This window comes from Hyla sarda, chromosome 1 (assembly GCF_029499605.1).
Source record: "Hyla sarda isolate aHylSar1 chromosome 1, aHylSar1.hap1, whole genome shotgun sequence".
In the NCBI taxonomy this organism is placed as follows: Eukaryota; Metazoa; Chordata; class Amphibia; order Anura; family Hylidae; genus Hyla; species Hyla sarda.
In genome coordinates, this window is record NC_079189.1 from 176773334 (window position 1) to 176780833 (window position 7500).

Sequence of the window (7500 nt, forward strand, 5' to 3'; positions counted from 1 at the left end):
TTTTCTGGCTGTGCTTACCTCTATTAACCCACCAAAGAGAATTCTACCACTGAACCACCAATGCTCTGCCATGACATTTAGTTTTTGGCAACCGACTGCTGCTGCTGCTGCTGCTGGCACCCAGGCCTCACCACGGCCTCCTGCCCACAGATACCATGTCCCCCTCTGGCGGAGCAAGCTCTCCAGTCAAGCAGTTGCCCGGCTAGCTCAGTCGGTAGAGCATGAGACTCTTAATCTCAGGGTCCTTTTTTATCTCTATAGTAGAAATTCATCAGTAGCTCTACAAAACGTCTCCCTGTAGTCCTAGCCTTAAATAAAGACTAAGACATGGTTTGGAAAGGGAGCTGAAGGACTAAAAGAACAGCGCTGCATTGGCCGGGAATCGAACCCGGGCCTCCCACGTGGCAGGCGAGAATTCTACCACTGAACCACCAATGCTCTGCCATGACATTTAGTTTTTGGCAACCGACTGCTGTTGCTGCTGCTGCTGGCACCCAGGCCTCACCACGGCCTCCTGCCCACAGATACCATGTCCCACTCTGGCGGAGCAAGCTCTCCAGTCAAGCAGTTGCCCGGCTAGCTCAGTCGGTAGAGCATGAGACTCTTAATCTCAGGGTCGTGGGTTCGAGCCCCACATTGGGCGATAACTGGTAACTTTTCGTTTCTGGCTGTGCTTACCTGCATCACCACACCAAACAGCTTACAGATACCCTCCCTGAAATAAATAAAAAAAAGGAAAGGATAAAGATGATCAGAAGCAAATAAGGCCTCTTCTACACTTAGACCATTCGGAAGGCTACTGATTTTTTTTCACTATTCAGCTGCAGTCCAAAGGAAATTACTGAGCTGTATTCAATCTGGTAGAGTGCTTCTTTCTTTTCTGGCTGTGCTTACCTCTATTAACCCACCAAAGAGAATTCTACCACTGAACCACCAATGCTCTGCCATGACATTTAGTTTTTGGCAACCGACTGCTGCTGCTGCTGCTGCTGCTGGCACCCAGGCCTCACCACGGCCTCCTGCCCACAGATACCATGTCCCACTCTGGCGGAGCAAGCTCTCCAGTCAAGCAGTTGCCCGGCTAGCTCAGTCGGTAGAGCATGAGACTCTTAATCTCAGGGTCGTGGGTTCGAGCCCCACGTTGGGCGATGACTGGTAACTTTTCGTTTCTGGCTGTGCTTACCTGCATCACCCCACCAAACAGCTCACAGATACCCTCCCTGAAATAAATAAAACCAAATGCCTCAATGCAACTGAAGCAAAGAAAAATGTTGGAAAGGATAAAGATGATCAGAAGCAAATAAGGCCACTTCTACACTTAGACCATTCGGAAGGCTACTGATTTTTTCTCACTATTCAGCTGCAATCCAAAGGAAATTACTGAGCTGTATTCAATCTGGTAGAGTGCTTCTTTCTTTTCTGGCTGTGCTTACCTCTATTAACTCACCGAAGAGCCCGCAGATTACCTCCTTGAAAAAAAACTAATACCGAAAAAAACTCAAACTCAGCGATCCAACTTTGAGGAAAATCATTTTGAAGGATAAAGACGATGGAATCAAAGAATGCTACTGATTGATTCTCACTATTCAGCTGCAGTCCAAAGTAAAACCCTGGACTTTATTCAATCTCCTGGGGTCCTTTTTTATCTCTATAGTAGAAATTCATCAGTAGCTCTACAAAACGTCTCCCTGTAGTCCTAGCCTTAAATAAAGACTAAGACATGGTTTGGAATGGGAGCTGAAGGACTAAAAGAACAGCGCTGCATTGGCCGGGAATCGAACCCGGGCCTCCCGCGTGGCAGGAGAGAATTCTACCACTGAACCACCAATGCTCTGCCATGACATTCAGTTTTTGGCAACCGACTGCTGCTGCTGCTGCTGATGGCACCCAGGCCTCACCACGGCCTCCTGCCCACAGATACCATGTCCCACTCTGGCGGAGCAAGCTCTCTAGTCAAGCAGTTGCCCGGCTAGCTCAGTCGGTAGAGCATGAGACTCTTAATCTCAGGGTCGTGGGTTCGAGCCCCACGTTGGGCGATGACTGGTAACTTTTCGTTTCTGGCTGTGCTTACCTGCATCACCCCACCAAACAGCTCACAGATACCCTCCCTGAAATAAATAAAACCAAATGCCTCAATGCAACTGAAGCAAAGAAAAATGTTGGAAAGGATAAAGATGATCATAAGCAAATAAGGCCACTTCTACACTTAGATCATTCGGAAGGCTACTGATTTTTTCTCACTATTCAGCTGCAGTCCAAAGGAATTTACTGAGCTGTATTCAATCTGGTAGAGTGCTTCTTTCTTTTCTGGCTGTGCTTACCTCTATTAACCCACCAAAGAGCCCACAGATTACCTCCTTGAAAAAAAACTAATACCGAAAAAAACTCAAACTCAGCGATCCAACTTTGAGGAAAATCATTTTGAAGGATAAAGAGGATGGAATCAAAGAATGCTACTGATTGATTCTCACTATTCAGCTGCAGTCCAAAGTAAAACCCTAGACTTTATTCAATCTCCTGGGGTCCTTTTTTATCTCTATAGTAGAAATTCATCAGTAGCTCTACAAAACGTCTCCCTGTAGTCCTAGCCTTAAATAAAGACTAAGACATGGTTTGGAATGGGAGCTGAAGGACTAAAAGAACAGCGCTGCATTGGACGGGAATCGAACCCGGGCCTCCCGCGTGGCAGGCGAGAATTCTACCACTGAACCACCAATGCTCTGCCATGACATTTAGTTTTTGGCAACCTACTGCTGCTGCTGCTGCTGCTGCTGCTGCTGCTGCTGCCTCTGCTGGCACCCAGGCCTCACCACGGCCTCCTGCCCACAGATACCATGTCCCACTCTGGTGGAGCAAGCTCACCAGTCAAGCAGTTGCCCGGCTAGCTCAGTCGGTAGAGCATGAGACTCTTAATCTCAGTGTCGTGGGTTCGAGCCCCACGTTGGGCGATGACTGGTAACTTTTCGTTTCTGGCTGTGCTTACCTGCATCACCCCACCAAACAGTTCACAGATACCCTCCCTGAAATAAATAAAACCAAATGCCTCAATGCAACTGAAGCAAAGAAAAATGTTGGAAAGGATAAAGATGATCAGAAGCAAATAAGGCCACTTCTACACTTAGACCATTCGGAAGGCTACTGATTTTTTCTCACTATTCAGCTGCAGTCCAAAGGAAATAACTGAGCTGTATTCAATCTGGTAGAGTGCTTCTTTCTTTTCTGGCTGTGCTTACCTCTATTAACCCACCAAAGAGCCCACAGATTACCTCCTTGAAAAAAAACTAATACCGAAAAAAACTCAAACTCAGCGATCCAACTTTGAGGAAAATCATTTTGAAGGATAAAGAGGATGGAATCAAAGAATGCTACTGATTGATTCTCACTATTCAGCTGCAGTCCAAAGTAAAACCCTGGACTTTATTCAATCTCCTGGGGTCCTTTTTTATCTCTATAGTAGAAATTCATCAGTAGCTCTACAAAACGTCTCCCTGTAGTCCTAGCCTTAAATAAAGACTAAGACATGATTTGGAATGGGAGCTGAAGGACTAAAAGAACAGCGCTGCATTGGCCGGGAATCGAACCCGGGCCTCCCGCGTGGCAGGCGAGAATTCTACCACTGAACCACCAATGCTCTGCCATGACATTTAGTTATTGGCAACCGACTGCTGCTGCTGCTGCTGCTGCTGGCACCCAGGCCTCACCACGGCCTCCTGCCCACAGATACCATGTCCCACTCTGGCGGAGCAAGCTCTCCAGTCAAGCAGTTGCCCAGCTAGCTCAGTCGGTAGAGCATGAGACTCTTAATCTCAGGGTCGTGAGTTCGAGCCCCACGTTGGGCGATGACTGGTAACTTTTCGTTTCTGGCTGTGCTTACCTGCATCACCCCACCAAACAGCTCACAGATACCCTCCCTGAAATAAATAAAACCAAATGCCTCAATGCAACTGAAGCAAAGAAAAATGTTGGAAAGGATAAAGATGATCAGAAGCAAATAAGGCCACTTCTACACTTAGACCATTCGGAAGGCTACTGATTTTTTCTCACTATTCAGCTGCAGTCCAAAGGAAATTACTGAGCTGTATTCAATCTGGTAGAGTGCTTCTTTCTTTTCTGGCTGTGCTTACCTCTATTAACCCACCAAAGAGCCCACAGATTACCTCCTTGAAAAAAAACTAATACCGAAAAAAACTCAAACTCAGCGATCCAACTTTGAGGAAAATCATTTTGAAGGATAAAGAGGATGGAATCAAAGAATGCTACTGATTGATTGTCACTATTCAGCTGCAGTCCAAAGTAAAACCCTGGACTTTATTCAATCTCCTGGGGTCCTTTTTTATCTCTATAGTAGAAATTCATCAGTAGCTCTACAAAACGTCTCCCTGTAGTCCTAGCCTTAAATAAAGACTAAGACATGGTTTGGAATGGGAGCTGAAGGACTAAAAGAACAGCGCTGCATTGGCCAGGAATCGAACTCGGGCCTCCCGCGTGGCAGGCGAGAATTCTAGCCCGGCTAGCTCAGTCGGTAGAGCATGAGACTCTTAATCTCAGGGTCGAGGGTTCGAGCCCCACGTTGGGCGATGACTGGTAACTTTTCGTTTCTGGCTGTGCTTACCTGCATCACCCCACCAAACAGCTCACAGATACCCTCCCTGAAATAAATAAAACCAAATGCCTCAATGCAACTGAAGCAAAGAAAAATGTTGGAAAGGATAAAGATGATCAGAAGCAAATAAGGCCACTTCTACACTTAGACCATTCGGAAGGCTACTGATTTTTTCTCACTATTCAGCTGCAGTCCAAAGGAAATTACTGAGCTGTATTCAATCTGGTAGAGTTCTTCTTTCTTTTCTGGCTGTGCTTACCTCTATTAACCCACCAAAGAGCCCACAGATTACCTCCTTGAAAAAAAAACTAATACCGAAAAAAACTCAAACTCAGCGATCCAACTTTGAGGAAAATCATTTTGAAGGATAAAGAGGATGGAATCAAAGAATGCTACTGATTGATTCTCACTATTCAGCTGCAGTCTAAAGTAAAACCCTGGACTTTATTCAATCTCCTGGGGTCCTTTTTTATCTCTATAGTAGAAATTCATCAGTAGCTCTACAAAACGTCTCTCTGTAGTCCTCGCCTTAAATAAAGACTAAGACATGGTTTGGAATGGGAGCTGAAGGACTAAAAGATCAGCGCTGCATTGGCCGGGAATCGAACCCAGGCCTCCCGCGTGGCAGGCAAGAATTCTACCACTGAACCACCAATGCTCTGCCATGACATTTAGTTTTTGGCAACCGACTGCTGCTGCTGCTGCTGCTGCTGCTGCTGCTGGCACCCAGGCCTCACCACGGCCTCCTGCCCACAGATACCATGTCCCACTCTGGCGGAGCAAGCTCTCCTGTCAAGCAGTTGCCCGGCTAGCTCAGTCGGTAGAGCATGAGACTCTTAATCTCAGGGTCGTGGGTTCGAGCCCCACGTTGGGCGATGACTGGTAACTTTTCGTTTCTGGCTGTGCTTACCTGCATCACCCCACCAAATAGCTCACAGATACCCTCCCTGAAATAAATAAAACCAAATGCCTCAATGCAACTGAAGCAAAGAAAAATGTTGGAAAGGATAAAGATGATCAGAAGCAAATAAGGCCACTTCTACACTTAGTCCATTCGGAAGGCTACTGATTTTTTCTCACTATTCAGCTGCAGTCCAAAGGAAATTACTGAGCTGTATTCAATCTGGTAGAGTGCTTCTTTCTTTTCTGGCTGTGCTTACCTCTATTAACCCACCAAAGAGCCCACAGATTACCTCCTTGAAAAAAAACTAATACCGAAAAAAACTCAAACTCAGCGATTCAACTTTGAGGAAAATCATTTTGAAGGATAAAGAGGATGGAATCAAAGAATGCTACTGATTGATTCTCACTATTCAGCTGCAGTCCAAAGTAAAACCCTGGACTTTATTCAATCTCCTGGGGTCCTTTTTTATCTCTATAGTAGAAATTCATCAGTAGCTCTACAAAACGTCTCCCTGTAGTCCTAGCCTTAAATAAAGACTAAGACATGGTTTGGAATGGGAGCTGAAGGACTAAAAGAACAGCGCTGCATTGGCCGGGAATCGAACCCGGGCATCGAACCCGGGCCTCCCGCGTGGCAGGCGAGAATTCTAGCCCGGCTAGCTCAGTCGGTAGAGCATGAGACTCTTAATCTCAGGGTTGTGGGTTCGAGCCCCACGTTGGGCGATGACTGGTAACTTTTTGTTTCTGGCTGTGCTTACCTGCATCACCCCACCAAACAGCTCACAGATACCCTCCCTGAAATAAATAAAACCAAATGCCTCAATGCAACTGAAGCAAAGAAAAATGTTGGAAAGGATAAAGATGATCAGAAGCAAATAAGGCCACTTCTACACTTAGACCATTCGGAAGGCTACTGATTTTTTCTCACTATTCAGCTGCAGTCCAAAGGAAATTACTGAGCTGTATTCAATCTGGTAGAGTGCTTCTTTCTTTTCTGGCTGTGCTTACCTCTATTAACCCACCAAAGAGCCCACAGATTACCTCCTTGAAAAAAAACTAATACCGAAAAAAACTCAAACTCAGCGATCCAACTTTGAGGAAAATCATTTTGAAGGATAAAGAGGATGGAATCAAAGAATGCTACTGATTGATTCTGACTATTCAGCTGCAGTCCAAAGTAAAACCCTGGACTTTATTCAATCTCCTGGGGTCCTTTTTTATCTCTATAGTAGAAATTCATCAGTAGCTCTAAAAAACGTCTCCCTGTAGTCCTCGCCTTAAATAAAGACTAAGACATGGTTTGGAATGGGAGCTGAAGGACTAAAAGATCAGCGCTGCATTGGCCGGGAATCGAACCCGGGCCTCCCGCGTGGCAGGCGAGAATTCTACCACTGAACCACCAATGCTCTGCCATGACATTTAGTTTTTGGCAACCGACTGCTGCTGCTGCTGCTGCTGCTGCTGCTGGCACCCAGGCCTCACCACGGCCTCCTGCCCACAGATACCATGTCCCACTCTGGCGGAGCAAGCTCTCCTGTCAAGCAGTTGCCCGGCTAGCTCAGTCGGTAGAGCATGAGACTCTTAATCTCAGGGTCGTGGGTTTGAGCCCCACGTTGGGCGATGACTGGTAACTTTTCGTTTCTGGCTGTGCTTACCTGCATCACCCCACCAAACAGCTCACAGATACCCTCCCTGAAATAAATAAAACCAAATGCCTCAATGCAACTGAAGCAAAGAAAAATGTTGGAAAGGATAAAGATGATCAGAAGCAAATAAGGCCACTTCTACACTTAGACCATTCGGAAGACTACTGATTTTTTCTCACTATTCAGCTGCAGTCCAAAGGAAATTACTGAGCTGTATTCAATCTGGTAGAGTGCTTCTTTCTTTTCTGGCTGTGCTTACCTCTATTAACCCACCAAAGAGCCCACAGATTACCTCCTTGAAAAAAAACTAATACCGAAAAAAACTCAAACTCAGCGATTCAACTTTGA

The 7500-nt window shown here is 46.0% G+C and overlaps 13 non-coding genes across 13 annotated transcripts; 8 read left to right on the forward strand and 5 right to left on the reverse strand.

Annotated features, from left to right (window-relative positions):
- Nucleotides 1-367: 367 nt before the first annotated feature.
- Nucleotides 368-438, reverse strand: TRNAG-GCC (transfer RNA glycine (anticodon GCC)). The gene has a single exon. It is a non-coding gene; the product is annotated as a tRNA-Gly (tRNA).
- A 132-nt stretch (nt 439-570) lies between these two features.
- On the forward strand, nt 571-643 carry TRNAK-CUU (transfer RNA lysine (anticodon CUU)). Its single transcript has one exon. It is a non-coding gene; the product is annotated as a tRNA-Lys (tRNA).
- A 432-nt stretch (nt 644-1075) lies between these two features.
- Nucleotides 1076-1148, forward strand: TRNAK-CUU (transfer RNA lysine (anticodon CUU)). The gene has a single exon. It is a non-coding gene; the product is annotated as a tRNA-Lys (tRNA).
- An 815-nt stretch (nt 1149-1963) lies between these two features.
- On the forward strand, nt 1964-2036 carry TRNAK-CUU (transfer RNA lysine (anticodon CUU)). The gene has a single exon. It is a non-coding gene; the product is annotated as a tRNA-Lys (tRNA).
- Nucleotides 2037-2648: 612 nt separating this feature from the next.
- TRNAG-GCC (transfer RNA glycine (anticodon GCC)) lies at nt 2649-2719 on the reverse strand. The gene has a single exon. It is a non-coding gene; the product is annotated as a tRNA-Gly (tRNA).
- Nucleotides 2720-2875: 156 nt separating this feature from the next.
- Nucleotides 2876-2948, forward strand: TRNAK-CUU (transfer RNA lysine (anticodon CUU)). Its single transcript has one exon. It is a non-coding gene; the product is annotated as a tRNA-Lys (tRNA).
- A 612-nt stretch (nt 2949-3560) lies between these two features.
- On the reverse strand, nt 3561-3631 carry TRNAG-GCC (transfer RNA glycine (anticodon GCC)). The gene has a single exon. It is a non-coding gene; the product is annotated as a tRNA-Gly (tRNA).
- A 135-nt stretch (nt 3632-3766) lies between these two features.
- On the forward strand, nt 3767-3839 carry TRNAK-CUU (transfer RNA lysine (anticodon CUU)). Its single transcript has one exon. It is a non-coding gene; the product is annotated as a tRNA-Lys (tRNA).
- Nucleotides 3840-5190: 1351 nt separating this feature from the next.
- On the reverse strand, nt 5191-5261 carry TRNAG-GCC (transfer RNA glycine (anticodon GCC)). The gene has a single exon. It is a non-coding gene; the product is annotated as a tRNA-Gly (tRNA).
- A 144-nt stretch (nt 5262-5405) lies between these two features.
- TRNAK-CUU (transfer RNA lysine (anticodon CUU)) lies at nt 5406-5478 on the forward strand. The gene has a single exon. It is a non-coding gene; the product is annotated as a tRNA-Lys (tRNA).
- Nucleotides 5479-6156: 678 nt separating this feature from the next.
- TRNAK-CUU (transfer RNA lysine (anticodon CUU)) lies at nt 6157-6229 on the forward strand. The gene has a single exon. It is a non-coding gene; the product is annotated as a tRNA-Lys (tRNA).
- Nucleotides 6230-6841: 612 nt separating this feature from the next.
- On the reverse strand, nt 6842-6912 carry TRNAG-GCC (transfer RNA glycine (anticodon GCC)). Its single transcript has one exon. It is a non-coding gene; the product is annotated as a tRNA-Gly (tRNA).
- A 141-nt stretch (nt 6913-7053) lies between these two features.
- On the forward strand, nt 7054-7126 carry TRNAK-CUU (transfer RNA lysine (anticodon CUU)). The gene has a single exon. It is a non-coding gene; the product is annotated as a tRNA-Lys (tRNA).
- The last annotated feature ends 374 nt before the right edge of the window (nt 7127-7500 follow it).